Raw genomic sequence first — 14,318 nt, forward strand, 5'->3', positions numbered from 1 at the left:
TTCTTTCTTTCTTTCTTTCTTTCTTTCTTTCTTTCTTTCTTTCTTTCTTTCTTTCTTTCTTTCTTTCTTTCTTTCTTTCTCTCTCTCTTTCTTTCTTTCTTAATTTCTTTCTTTCTTTCTCTCTCTCTTTCTTTCTTCTCTCTCTCTTTCTTTCTGAAGGCTGTCATCTGACCCCCCTATGTTTTCTTCAAGTAGTTTTAGGGTTCTTGCTCTTATGTTTAAGTCTTTTTATCTTTCTTTCTTTCTTTTCCTTGTTGACAATTTTCCCAAGCAAACTAATGCAGGAATGTTTAACTTTTTAATCCCTTTTGAATTGACTTTGGTATATGGTGTTGAAATAAGGGTCCAATTTTATTTTTCTGTGTACCTAAATTCAGTTTCCCCTACACCATTTATTGAATAAAGCTGCCTTTTTCTTCTTGGCATATTTGTTGAAAATCAGTTAGATTCATCTCTGGGCTCTCTAATCTGTTCCATTTGTTGATATATCTTTCTCTTTTTTGCCAATTCCATGCTATTTTGATTAGTATAGCTTTGCAGTATAGTTTAAAATCACGTAGTGTGATACCTCCAGCTTTGTCAGCTTCAGAGATCTCTGAAACAAATACCTCCAGCACTGTTCTTTTTGCTCACGGTTGCCTTGGCTTTTTTTTTTTTTTTTTTTTCAGTTTCATAAGAATTTTACATTTTTTTCTTTTTTTAATTTAAATTTTTATTTTACTTTAAGTTCCAGGATACATGTGCAGAATGTGCAGGCTTGTTACATAGGAATACATGTGCCATGGAGGTTTGCTGTACCTATCAACCCGTCACCTAGGTTTTAAGCCCCACATGCATTAGGTATTTGTCCTAATGCTCTCCTCCCCTTGCCCCCTACCTCCCAACAGGCCCCAGTGTGTGATGTTCCCCTCCCTGTGTTCATGTGTTCTCATTGTTCATCTCCCACGTATGAGTGAGAACATGTGGTGTTTGGATTTCTGTTCCTGTGTTAGTTTGCTAAGGATGATGGTTTCCAGCTTTGTGTCCCTGCAAAGGACTTTTTTTTTTGGGACAGGGTCTCCAAGGCTGGAGTGCTGTGTCACAATCATGGCTCACTGCAGCCTCAACCTCCTGAGCTCAAACAAACCATCCTTCTGCTTTAGCCCCTCGAGTAGCTGGTACCACAGGTGTGCATTGCCAGACCTGGCTAAGTTTTTTTGTGTGGGAGTAGAGATGAACTCCTCAACTCAAGCAGTTCTTCCACTGTAGCCTCCCAAAGTGCCAGGATCACAGGCTAGAAATTTTTTTTTTTCTTTTTTTGAGACAGTGTCTCTCTCTGTTGCCCAGGCTGGAATGCAGTGACACAATCATAACTCATTGCAGCCTTGACCTCCTGGGCTCAAGCAATCCTCCCACCTCAGTTGCCCATGTAGTTTGGACCACAGGTGCACACCATGACTGGTTAATTTTTTTGTAGAGATGGAGTCTTTTTTTTGTTTTTTTGATGAAGTCTCACCCTGTCGCCCAGGCTGGAGTGCTGTGGTGTGATCTCAAGCTCATTGCAACCTCCACTTCCCAGGTTCAAGTGATTCTCCTACCTCAGCCTCCTGAGTAGCTGGGATTACAAGCATGTTCCACCATGCCCAGCTAATTTTTCGTATCTTTATTAGAGATGGGGTTTTACCACATTGGCCAGGCTGGTCTCAAACTCCTGACCTTGTAATTCACCCACCTTGGCCTCCCAAAGTGCTGGGATTACAGGCGTGAGCCTCCATGTCTGGCCAAGTCTCACTTTTTTGCCTAGGCTGGTTGGTCTTGAATTCTTGGGCTCAGGTGATCTTCCCATCTCACCCTCCCAAAATGCTGGGATTACAGGCATGAGTCACTGTGCCCAACCAAGAGCTGATTATTGAAAAGATCCTGGTATCTCCTGCCCCTCTCTCTTGCTTCCACTCTCTTATCATGTAATCTGCACATTCTGGCTCCCCTTCACTTTCCACCATGAATGGAAGCTACTTGAGGCCCTTACCAGAAACAGATTTGGCACCATGCTTGTATAGCCTGCAGAAACATGAGCCAAATAAACCACGTTTCTTTATAAATTACCTGGGCTCAGATATTTTATTGAGCAACAGAAACAGACTGAAACAGTATAAATCCTTGTCTTGCTCCAGATCTTACAGGAAAGGTTTTGAGTGTAATGTTAGCTGTGGGCCTCTCATAAATGACCTTTATTGTGTTGAGTTACATTTCATTTCATTTCTTTTCTTTTCTTTTTTTTTTTTTTTTGAGAGTCTCACTCTGTCACCCAGGCTGGAGTGCAGTGGCACGATCTTGGCTCACTGCAACCTCCTCCTCCCGGATTCAAGCGATTCTTCTGCCTCAGTCTCTCAAGTTGCTGGGATTACAGATGCGTGCCACCACACCCAGCTAATTTTTTATATTTTTGGTAGAGATGGGGTTTCACCATGTTGACCAGGCTGGTTTCAAACTCCTGACCTCAAGTGATCCACTCACCTTAGCCTCCCAAAGTGCTGGGATTATAGGCATGAGCCACCGCAATTGGCCTTACGTTTCTTTTCTAAAAATTTGTGCTCAAGGGTATCCTCAAAGAGGTATATGCCTTCTACACCTAATTTGGTGAACACTTTTTTGTCATCTTTCTCTGTCTTGCTCTCTCTTGCTCTCATTCTCTGCTTAGAGAATGGAAGATAAGAAAGAGTTTTTATCATAAAAGGATATTAAATTTTGTGAAATGATTTTTGGCATCTAATAGATGATTATATGGTTTTTGTCTTTCATTCTGTTAATGAGGCATGTCATATTTATTGATTTGCATATACTGAACTATACTTGCATTCCAGTAATAAAAATATTTCTCAAAAGAAGACATGCAAGTGGCCAACAGACAATGAAAAAATGCTCAGCATCAGTAGTCATTAGAGAAATGCAAACTAAAACCACAATAAGACATAATCTCTCACCTGTCAGAATGTCTTAAAATGTTTATTATTATATTTTTAATCATCCTGTACTTTATTTTAAAACAATGTTTTCAGGAGAAAACAAAAGATAAGTGTTGGTGAGGATGTAGAGCAAAGGAAACACTTGTACACTGTTGGTGTAAATGTAAACTGTTGTAGCCATTATGGAAAACAGTATGGAGATTTTCCTCCCCCAAAAAAACTAAAAATAGAATTATCATATGATCTAGTCCCACTTTGGGTATTAATGCAAAAGACTCGAAATCAGTTTGTTGAAAGGATATCTGCATTCCTATGTTCATTGCAACACTATGCACAATAGCCAAATTAGGGAATCAACCTCTGCCCATCAACAGATGAATGGATTAAAAAAATGTATTGCATATACACAGTGGAATACTATTCAGCCTTTAAAAAGAAGGACATTCTGGCCAGGTGCGATGGCTCACATCTGTAATTCCAACACTTTGAGAGATCAAGGCAGGCAGATTACTTGAAGTCAGGAGTTTGAAACCAGCCCCACCAACATGGTGAAACCCCATCTCTACTGAAAATACAAAAACTAGCTGGACGTGGTGGTGCATGCCTATAATCTCAGCTACTTGGGAGGCTGAGGCAAGAAAATGGCTTCAACCCGGGAGGCAGAGGTTTCAGTGAGCTGAGATGGCACCACTGCACTCCAGCCTGGGCGACACAGTGAGACTCCATCTCAAAAAAAAAAAAAAAAAAAAAAAGAGAAGGTAATCCTGAAATTTGTGACAACATTGACGAAATTGGAGAATATTGTGCTAAGTGAAATAAGTCAGGGCCAGAAAGACAAATACCACATATTCTCATTTATATGTGGAGTTAAAACAATTAACTTGTAGAAGTGGAGAATAGAATTGTGGTGACAGAAGCTGGAGGAGGGGGAAATGGGTATGTGATGAGCAAAGGGTATACAATTTCAAACAGGGAGAATATGTTTTCTCTTCTTGTGCATTCTGTTGCACAGCATGGTGAATATAGTTAATAGTAAAGTGTTATACATTTCAAATTGCTAAGTAAACTTCAAATGTTCTTGTCACAAAAAAAAGTTAAGTATTTGAGGTGATGAATATGTTGACTAGCTTGACTTAATTATTTCACATTGCATTCATAAATCCTAACATCATTTTGTACCCCATAAATTTTTCCCAGCGCAACTCCCTCTTTACAGAACCCATAAATCTATACAATTATTAACTGTCAATTTACAATAAAAAGAAAACTTTAGTGGATATCTTGAGTCTATATTTTCTCTGCACTTCCACTCATGGTCTGTAACTGTGTGGCATTCAACAGATGACAGCCTAAGGAAAATGCTACTTTCCTTAATGATAATAAAAATCTAAAGCTTACACCTCCTACAAATCCCCTTCATGGTTGACCTTTTTCTTGGGTAGATCCAGGTCCTAATGTTTCTTGTTATCCTGCCATGAAGCCATAGGGAGGTGTTGTTGCCCTGGTATCTATCTGGCACATCGTCTCTTCCCTTGAACTAGCCCAGCCGAGACAAGCTAGACTAGTTAGAGAATGAAAACAAAAAGACTTTATAAAGGATAGAGACCAGCAAATAGTAAACTCAAGAAGGAACCAGGATATAAGCAGTCTGGTTTGAAAGCTATGGCTTATTCTCCACATTTCACAAGGAACTCTGGAAAGAAACCCTTTGTTTCTTTCTTCATGCTTGGCAGGTGAGTGCATATGCCGTCTGTATTACCACAAGGCAGGAAAACTTTCTAGACTACATGGGCAACTTCAATCCAGGCCAAGAGCTCCCTGGGCCTGACCTCTGAGAATTTTAGAATGCTCCAGTGTCCTCTTTTCCTTCATGTCCCTCTCTCTGGTGCTCTTGGGTCCCTTCCCCAGGGACTCTGAGGAAAAGACACGATCATTCCAGAATGACTGAGGGAAGGTGGACTTGATATTGGCCATCTCCAAGTGTAGTCTATTTCAATCCCTGCTAACCTCAAAAAAGGACTGAGGTTTACACCCATGCCCCCACAAAGAAAACACCTTATAAAGCATTAATAAGAAACACAAATTTTGGCTGGGCGTGATGGCTCACACCCATAATCATAGCACTTTGGGAGGCCAAGGCAGGAGGATCACTTGAGCACAAGAATTTGAGACCGGCCCAGACAACATAGTGAGACCCCATCTCTATTTAAAATAGCAACAACAGTGAAGTTAAAAAGAAACATAAGTTTTACCAAAGATTGAAAGGGGAAATGGCCCCTGGGCAATGAGAACTTAAAAAATAAAAATAAAAAAAAGAAAGGAGAAAGGGTAAAAAGGGTATATCACAGAAATCATTCAGCCAACAACTTAATACAATTCCATCAACATTTAGTTCTCCCCTTAGTTCCTCCCGTAACCCATGCCAACTTGATGGGTTCATCTTGACATTTCTTCCCCAAAGCCCCCAGTCAGCTCTAATTCTCTTCTCTACATTACACAGAGTTGCTTTCTCTCAGGCAGAAGCCTGGACTCTGCCTTCAACGCAAAAAGCGCTGACCAAAGCCCATTTCTGCAAGCGGGTTCCTCCTTATAAAGACATGCTCATACCAGTGCTCAGAGATTAAAACCTTCTTCCTCTATTATGAAAAATGATGTCCTATTACAAACAGGGTCATTCTTCCCTGCCGTGGCATGTGCACCCATCTGCCAAGGACAAGGAAGGAAGACTTCTTAGTTTTATTCATGGCCCCTCAATCTCTAGTGTATGGTACTCCATCCTCCATTTTGTCACTTTCATCTGGTTGAATGGCTCAGTTAAACTCTTCTCCACTGAGCTGGAGGTCTGAGAAGCAAACTTGACCTACTCACTGTGCAACCCATGGGCAGCTTCCCATTACTAGTTTTCTTGGCCCAGGTATTATGCATTAAACTTCTGCTTCCATGTGCTTCCTGTCAGTGCTTCCTTTATTTTATTATTTTTGTAGACCTGATTTTATTTATTTTTTAAGAGCTTTATTGAAGTATAATTGATATACAACAAAAACTGCACATTTAGTGTATACAATTTCATAAGCTTGATATATGTGTACACCCATGATACCATGACCACTATCAAGGAAATAAACATATCCACCACCTCCAAAAGTTTCCCTGTGTCCCTTTGTGTGTGGAGGGTGGGTCAGGGAAAGTAGGTAGGTCAGGAGCGTCCCAGTATTAAGAACTCTTTTTTTTTTTTTTTGACACAGAGTCTTGCTCTGTTGCCCAGGCTAGAGTGCAATGGCGTGATCTTGACTCACTGCAACCTCTGCCTCCTGGGTTCAAGCAATTCTCCTGCCTCAGCCTCCTGAGTAGTTGGGATTACAGGCGCCCACCATCACGCCCAGCTAATTTTTGTATTTTTAGTAGAGATGAGGTCTCACCATGTTGGTTAGGCTGGTGTCGAACTGATCTCAGGTGATCCACCCACCTCGGCCTCCCAAAGTGCTGAGATTACAGGCATGAGCCACCAGGCCCGGCCTAGTAAGAACTCTTAACATGAGATCTACCCTTTTAACAAATTTTTAAGAATACAATACCATATTGTGAACTATAGGCACTATGTTAGTCTCATGCTGCTAATAAAGACATACTTGAGACTGGGTAGTTTATAAATGAAAGAGGTTTAATTGACTCACAGTTCCACATGGCTGGGGAGCCTTCACAATCATGGTAGAAGGCAAATGAGGAGCAAACTCATGTCTTATGTGGTGGCAGGCAAGAGAGTGTGCAAGGGAGCTCCCCTTTTTAAAACCACCAGATCTCGTGAGACTGATTCACTATCATGAGAACAGTATGGGGAAAACCGCCCCCATTATTCAATTATCTCCACCTGGCCCTGCCCTTGACATGTGGAAATTATTACAGTTCAAGGTGAGATTTGGGTGGGGACACAGGCAAACCATATCAGGCCCTACGTTGTACAGCAGATCTCTAGAACATTTTCGTCTTAGCATCACTGAAACGTTATATACCTTGAGCAACAACTCTCCCTTTCCTCCTTCCCCCCTACCCCTAGCAGTCTCTGTTCCAGTGTCTCCTTCTGAGTATGACTATTTTAGAGATCTCATATAAGTGAAATCATGCAATATTTGTCCTTCTTTGACTAGCTTATTTCATTTAGCATAATGTTTTCCAGGTTCATCCATGTCGTCACAAATTGGAGAATTACTTTCTTTCTTTTTCATAGTGAATAGTACTATACACACATACACACACACACCACACCACACCACACCACATTTTCTTTATCTATTCATCTGTTGATGGACGTTTGGGTTGTTTCCATATCTTGGCTATTGTGAATGATGCTGCAACAAATGTGGGAATGCCAATATCACTTCAGTATTCTGATTACAATTCTTTTGGATTAAAATCTTTTGGAGTGGGATTGTTGGATCTCATGGTGGTACTCTTTTTAAATTTTTGAGGAACCTCTACATTGTTTTCCATAGTGGCCATGCCATTTTACATTCCCACTGACAATGTACAAGAGTTCTAATTTCTCCACAGTCTTACCAACACTTATTCTATTTTGGTAAAAGTCATCTCAACAGGTGTGAGGTGATACCTCATTGTGTTTTTGATTTGCATCTCCCTGATGATCAGCCATAGCACTTCTTTTAAATCACTGAATGCTCCTCTGAGCTCCATGCCATTGCACTCCAGCCTGGGCCACAGAGCGAGACTCTGTCTCAAAAAATAAATAAATAAATTAATTAATTAAATTAAATAAAAATCCACTAAGAATGGCTTGAGGTATATGCTACTTTCATTTTTTTTTTTATTTTAATTTGACTGCGGCCTTGCATTTCTTTCTTTTTTTATTTTAATTTTGATTGCTTCTTTCTTTTTCTTTTTGAGACAGAGTCTCACTCCATCACCCAGACTGGAGTGCAGTGGCGTGATCTTGGCTCACTGCAATCTCTGCCTTCCAGCTTCAAGCAATTCCTGTACCTCAGCCTCCCAAGCAGCTAGAATTACAGATGTGTGCCACCATGCCTGGCTAATTTTTGTATTTTCAGTAGAGATGACATTTCACCATGGTGGCTAGGCTGGTCTTGAACTCCCGACCTCAAGTGATCCACCTGCCTCGGCCTCCCAAAGTGCTGGGATTACAGGCATGAGACCCGCCTGGCTTTTTTTTTTTTTTTTTAGACAGTGGCTCTGTTGCCCAAGCTGGAATGCAGTGGCACAATCTTGACTCACTGTAGCCTCTACTTCCCAGGCTCAAATGATCCTCTTGACTCAGCCTCCCAAGTAGCTGGATTACAGATGCCCACCACAAGATCTGGCTAACTTTTGTATTTTTTATAGAGACAGGGTTTTACTATGTTGCCCAAGCTGGTCTCGAACTCCTGAGCTGAAGCCATTTGCCTGCCTCACCCTCCCAAAGTGCTGGGATTATAGGCATGAGCCCCTGTGCCCGGCCTGCTACTTTCATGTAAACAATTTCCTATGATTTTCCAAGATTCAAGTCCCCTAATTCTAGGTTTTTAGAGGTAGAAATCATTCTAAGGCTCCTGCTGGTTAGCATCACATGGATAACAGCATGGTTTAGACTTAGCTTCTAATTTTTTTCAAGGGATATGATAAATATAAAGTGCACTAATATTTACTGTATGTTGTGATTGATGTATACACCCATAAAACCAACATCCAGACCAAAGTACAGAATATTCCCAGCACCTTCTAATGTTCCCTCATGTCCTTTTCCAATCTATATCCACCTTCCTGACTATCACATAAGTGAATTCATATAGTATGTAGCGCGAGACTCCCTCTCAAAAGAAAAATCTTTAAATATTTGGTAGAATTCAGTGGTGAAGTCATTTAGTTCTGGGCTTTTATTGCTGGTTTTTTTTTTTTTTTTTGTCTTTTTTTTGAGACAGAGTCTTGCTCGGTCATTCAGGCTGAAGTGCAGTGGCGCGATTTCGGCTCACTTCAATCTCCACCTCCCGGGTTCAAGCAATTCTTCTGCCTCAGCCGCCTGAGTAGCTGGGACTACAGGTGCCCGCCACCATGCTCGGCTAATTTTTTTGTATTTTTAGTAGATACTGGGTTTCACCATGTTAGTCAGGATAGTCTAAATCTCCTGACCATGTGATCTGCCTGCCTTGGCCTCCAAAAGTGCTGGGATTACAGGCATGACCCACCGCACCCGGCCTTTTTTTTTTTTTTTTTTTTAAATTACTAATGCACTCTCTTTACGTATCATAGGTTGTGGTATTATATTTTTATTTATTTTTTATTTCTGTATTTATTTATTTAGAGACAAGATCTCACTTTGTCACCAGGCTGGAGTGCAGTGGCGCCATCTCAGCTCACCCAAATCTCTGTCTCCCAGGTTCAAACAATTCTCCTGCCTCAGCCTACTGAGTAGCTGGGATTACAGGTGCACACCACCATGCCCGGCTAATTTTTGTCTTTTTAGTAGAGACGGGTTCGCCATGTTGGCTAGGCTCATCTTGAACTCTTGACCTCAAGTGATCCGCCCACCACGGCCTACCAAAGTACTGGGATTACAAGCGTGAACCACTGCGCCTGGCCTTACGTTTTTAAAAATTGGTCTTTGTCCTTTCTTGGCATGCAGCTCCTAAAACCCTTCAAATTTCCTTGAGTGACAAGAGTATCTTTTTTATTTTATTTTATTTTTAGAAAGGTCTTGCTCTGTCATCCAGGCTGGAGTGCCATGGAGTGATCACGGCTCACTGCAACCTGCCTTCGTCTCCCAGGTTCAAGCAATCCTCCCACCTCAGCCTCTTGAATAGTTGAGAATACCAACATGTGCTACCATGCCCAGCTAGTTGTTTATTTTTTTAGTAGAGACGAGGTCTTCCTATGTTGCCCAGACTGGCTTTGAACCCCTGGCCTCAAGCAATTCTCTGGTTTCAGCCTCCCAAAGTGCTGAGATTACAGGCATGAGCCACCACACCCTAGCAAGAGAGTATCTTTTACTATTTTTAACAAGTCCCCTTTTATCACACTGAAGTTTATGCTAATGAGATGACTTAGGGTGGGGCCTCTAGATAGCCTAAGGATGGGGCGTGTACCAGAAAGAGCCAGTGATTAAAGGGTGTGAATTTTCAGCCCCACCTAAAGCTGTGGGAAGGAGATGGAGACTGGAGATTGAGATCTTTTTAAATTTTATTTATTTTATTTATTTTTATTTTTTTCTTTGAGATGGGGTCTTACTCTGTCACCCAGGCTGGAGTGCAGTGGCGTGATCTTGGCTCACTGCAACCTCCACCTCCAGGTTCAAGCAATCCTCCTGCCTCAGCCTCCTGAGTAGCTGGGACTACAGGTGCCTGCCACCCCGCCCGACTAATGTTTGTATTTTGCTAGAGATGGGGTTTCGCCATGTTGGCCAGATTGGTCTCGAACTCCTGACCTCAAGTGATCCACCCGCCTCGGCCTCCCAAAGTGCTGAGATTACAGGTGTGAGTCACCGTGCCCAGCCAGAGATTGAGCTCTTTAGAAACTCTTGAACAATGAGATCGGGAAAGCTTCAGCTTGGCAAAGATATGGACTTGCTGGAAGGGTGACGTTAACAGCTGGTCTCTATTGTTTCAGGTGTCCCAAATTCCTTCTAGATGTCCAGAATAAATTATAGGAATTTGGACCAACTGAACAAGTGGGCAGTGTCAGTGCTTGTTCATACACCTGGTCACTTTGAGGATTTAAGTCACAGTCAGGTCTCCAGTTGATGTACATATGGGTTGGGGCACCTTCTTAAGGTGTGAAAACATGGATCCAGGAGTCTATTACAACTCCAGGCTTCAGTGGGCACTGAGATCTCCCATTAAAACATTTTTAACAACTGTATTTCTTGACGTTTGTTGACCACAAATCTAAGCTCAAGATACCTTAGATTTGCCCTTGCAAAGTGATGAAAAAGTGTTTTGAGTTTGGTGGATGGCTGCCTCTCTCCTTTAGGCCTGGGTGGATTTTAAGGGCATGGATAGATTCAAGAGAGAAAGAGGACTGCAGGTAGGGATTGGCTGTGCTTTGCCATGGTTGTATGAAATAGAGTACTTCCATAATTTTCTGGCCAGGCTCGGTGGCTCACGGTTGTAATCTTAGTGCCTTGAGAGGCCAAGACCAGCCTGGCCGACACGGCAAAACTCTGTCTCTACTAAAAATACAAAAATTAACTGGGTGTGCTGATGCGTGCCTATAATCCTAGCTACTTGAGAGGCTGAGGCACGAGAATCACTTGAACCCAGGAGGCAGAGGTTGCAGTGAGTGGGGTTCATGCCGCTGCACTCTAGCCTGGGTGACAGAGCAAGGCGGTCTCAAAAATACAAAAATAAATTTTCTGTCAGGGGCAGTCCCAACTTACTCCAGCCATGAATTAGGAGCAGAAAGTGGAAGATGAATCTGTAGCATCCAGGTTTCTCAGTCGTGGACCACATGATTAAAAACCCAAAAACGGAGTGCCGCATGAATCTGTTATGTAACATATTCATGGTGATCTTGAGCCAATAATTGGTGCCAGTGAAGTAGACATGGTTCAGATAAGGGATATTTGCAATTTGTGCAAGAACAAAGCTTTGCAAAATGTTTGGATTAGCTGTCAGAGGTAGCTTTATTCTCTACAGCTGTAGGAGCTAGCGAAGCTTCTCTTTGACAAGTAAACCCATCTGGGATCTGCAGCGGTGAATTAATCAATGAGAGGATGAGGAGTCCATATGCAGCTCAAGTAAGCAAATGGAATTTCTTATAATAAACATTGTTGGTTTTTTTTTTGGTTGTTTGTTTTGTGTGTGTGTGTGTGTGTGTGTGTGTGTGTGTGTGTGTGTGTTTAAGAGACAGGGTCTTGCTCTGTTACCCAGGCTGGACTGCAGTGGTGAGATCATAGCTCACTGCAGGCTCGAATTCCTGGGCTCAAGCAACCCTTTCACCTCAGCTTCCCAAGTAGCTGGAACTGCAGGTGTGCACCACCACATCCAGCCAATTTTAATTTTTTTTTTTTTTTTTTTTTTTTTTTTTTTGTAGAGGTTAGGTCTCTATACGTTGCTCCTATTGGTCTTGAACTTCTGGCCTCAAGCAATCCTCCTACCTTGGCCTCCAGAAGCATTGGGATTACAGGCGTGAGCCACCATGCCTGGCTAATAAACACCTCATGATGTAAGTGAACCAGTAAGATTTTATATAACCAGCATGTTTTACATAAGCAATTAAATTCTAGCAAGTCATGCAGTGAAAGATCGCATTTACAAGCTTTGCAGTCAGAATACTATTTCTCGGAATACTTTGTTTCTTCTCATTAACTTCGTAAAAGCAAGAAAATTGGTTGGGATACTGTGAGCATCAAGTAACAAAAAAATTCTGACATGAACTGGTTTAAACAATAAAATTTATTATGCCACTGACCAAGAAGTCCAAACGAAGAGTGGGCTGCAATCATGATACATTCTTGCTCTGGCTTCAGTTTTAGTTGCGTCTTTGGTCTCCTATTCTCGCCACTGGCCTTATCTTCACACTGCAGTTCCAGATACATCTCAACACAGCAATGTTCAGAGGCAGAAAGGGTCATTTCCTTTTTTCCTTTTTTTTTTTTTTTTTTTGAGACCAAGTTTCGCTCTGTCACCCAGGCTGGAGTGCAGTGGTGCGATCTTGGCTCACTGCAAGCTCTGCCTCCTGGGTTCATGCCATTCTACTGACTCATCCCGAGTAGCTGGGACTACAGGCACCCGCCACCAAGCCCAGCTAATTTTTTTGTATTTTTAGTAAAGACGGTGTTTCACCGTGTTAGCCAAGATGGTCACGATCTCCTGACCTTGTGATCTGCCTGCCTCGGCCTCCCAAAGTACTGGGATTACAGGCGTGAGCCACCGTGCCCGGCCAGGAAGGGTCATTTCTTCCAGTGTCTCCTTTCTGGTCATGAGGAAACTACCCAGAGACCCCCCAGAACACATCTCCTCATGTCTTAGTGACCAGACCTGGTGCTCATGCTCAGCGCTGAATCAATCACTGGCGAGGAGAAGGGGACAGGTGTGACTGATTCAAACCAAATAGGCTCTATCTCTGGAGAAGGAGAAGGGTCATTGTAGGAGAGAAGGACAAACACCTAAGTAAAATGAGTTTTTCTTGGAAGGAGAAAGGGAGTAGTGAGGATTGAGTAGGAAACCAACAACTTTTGCTCTAGTCCACCTCTTCGACTGCTCATGTTTTCCGAAAACACTTAAAAAATGTTCATGCCTTTGTGGAAATTATTCAAATACTCTTTAAGGAATGGCAACCCTAAGTCTCATCAGGTCACTACCTCCAAGCCCAGGATTGTGGTGAAACGTTCAGTCGTCTCCTCTGATCCATGACTGAATTTGCTCTTCTAGCAATGCAGCAGTCCAGCAATAGACAACAATATAAAGTCTGATCTGGAAAGGAGAGGAGCAGAAAGCAACTCCCACTTGTCTATAACACATATTAACACGTATCTTATCCAAGAAAATGTGGGACATATACACCACGGAATACTACGCAGCCACAGAAAAGAAACAAAATCACGTCCTTTGCAGCAACATAGATGCAGCTGGAGGCCACTATCCTAAGTGAACTAACCCAGAAACAGAAAAGCAAATACCGCATGTTCTACTTCTAAGTGGGAGCTAAACAATGACTACTCATGGACATAAAGATGGCAACAGTAGCCACTGGGGACTACTAGAGTGGGAGGCAGGGAAGGGGGTAAGGGTTAAAAAACTACTTATTGGGAATTATGCTCACTACCTGGTTGACAGGATCATTCATTCCCCAAATCTCTGCATCACACAGTATACCCCTGTAACAAACCTGCACATGTAATGTACCCCCTGAATCTTTTATTTATTATTTATTTATTTATTTATTGAAACAGAGTCTTGTTCTGTTGCCCAGGCTGGAGTGCAGTCCAGCTAATTTTTGTATTTTTGGTAGAGACAGGGTTTTGACATGTTGGCCAGGCTGGTCTCAAACTCCTGAGCTCAGGTGATCCATCTTCCTTGACCTCCCAAAGTGATGGGATTACAGGTGTGAGCCACTGTGCCCAGCCCTGAATCTCAATAGAAGTTGAAATTATAAATAAGCAAGCAAGTAAATAAAACACGTGTCTTGTAAGTAAATAAGTAAAACACGTCTTTTCCAACATCACAGGAGTGGTGAGATTCCTGCCTGGGAGCGGACATTCTTTGGTCATCCCCTCAGGCTGGCCCTATTTCCACTGTCTTCAGGGAATACTCTTTATTGTATCCTCCATGGGCCCTGCTTCTGCCTTTTGAGATAATTTTCCTGTTTATATTTTTCTGTGGCACTGTCTGAGATGGGCATTAGAAAGATGTTTTTTCTTGGTGCTGTATA

The sequence above is a fragment of the Rhinopithecus bieti genome, unplaced genomic scaffold (genome assembly GCF_001698545.2).
Source record: "Rhinopithecus bieti isolate Rb0 unplaced genomic scaffold, ASM169854v2 scaffold_15133, whole genome shotgun sequence".
In the NCBI taxonomy this organism is placed as follows: Eukaryota; Metazoa; Chordata; class Mammalia; order Primates; family Cercopithecidae; genus Rhinopithecus; species Rhinopithecus bieti.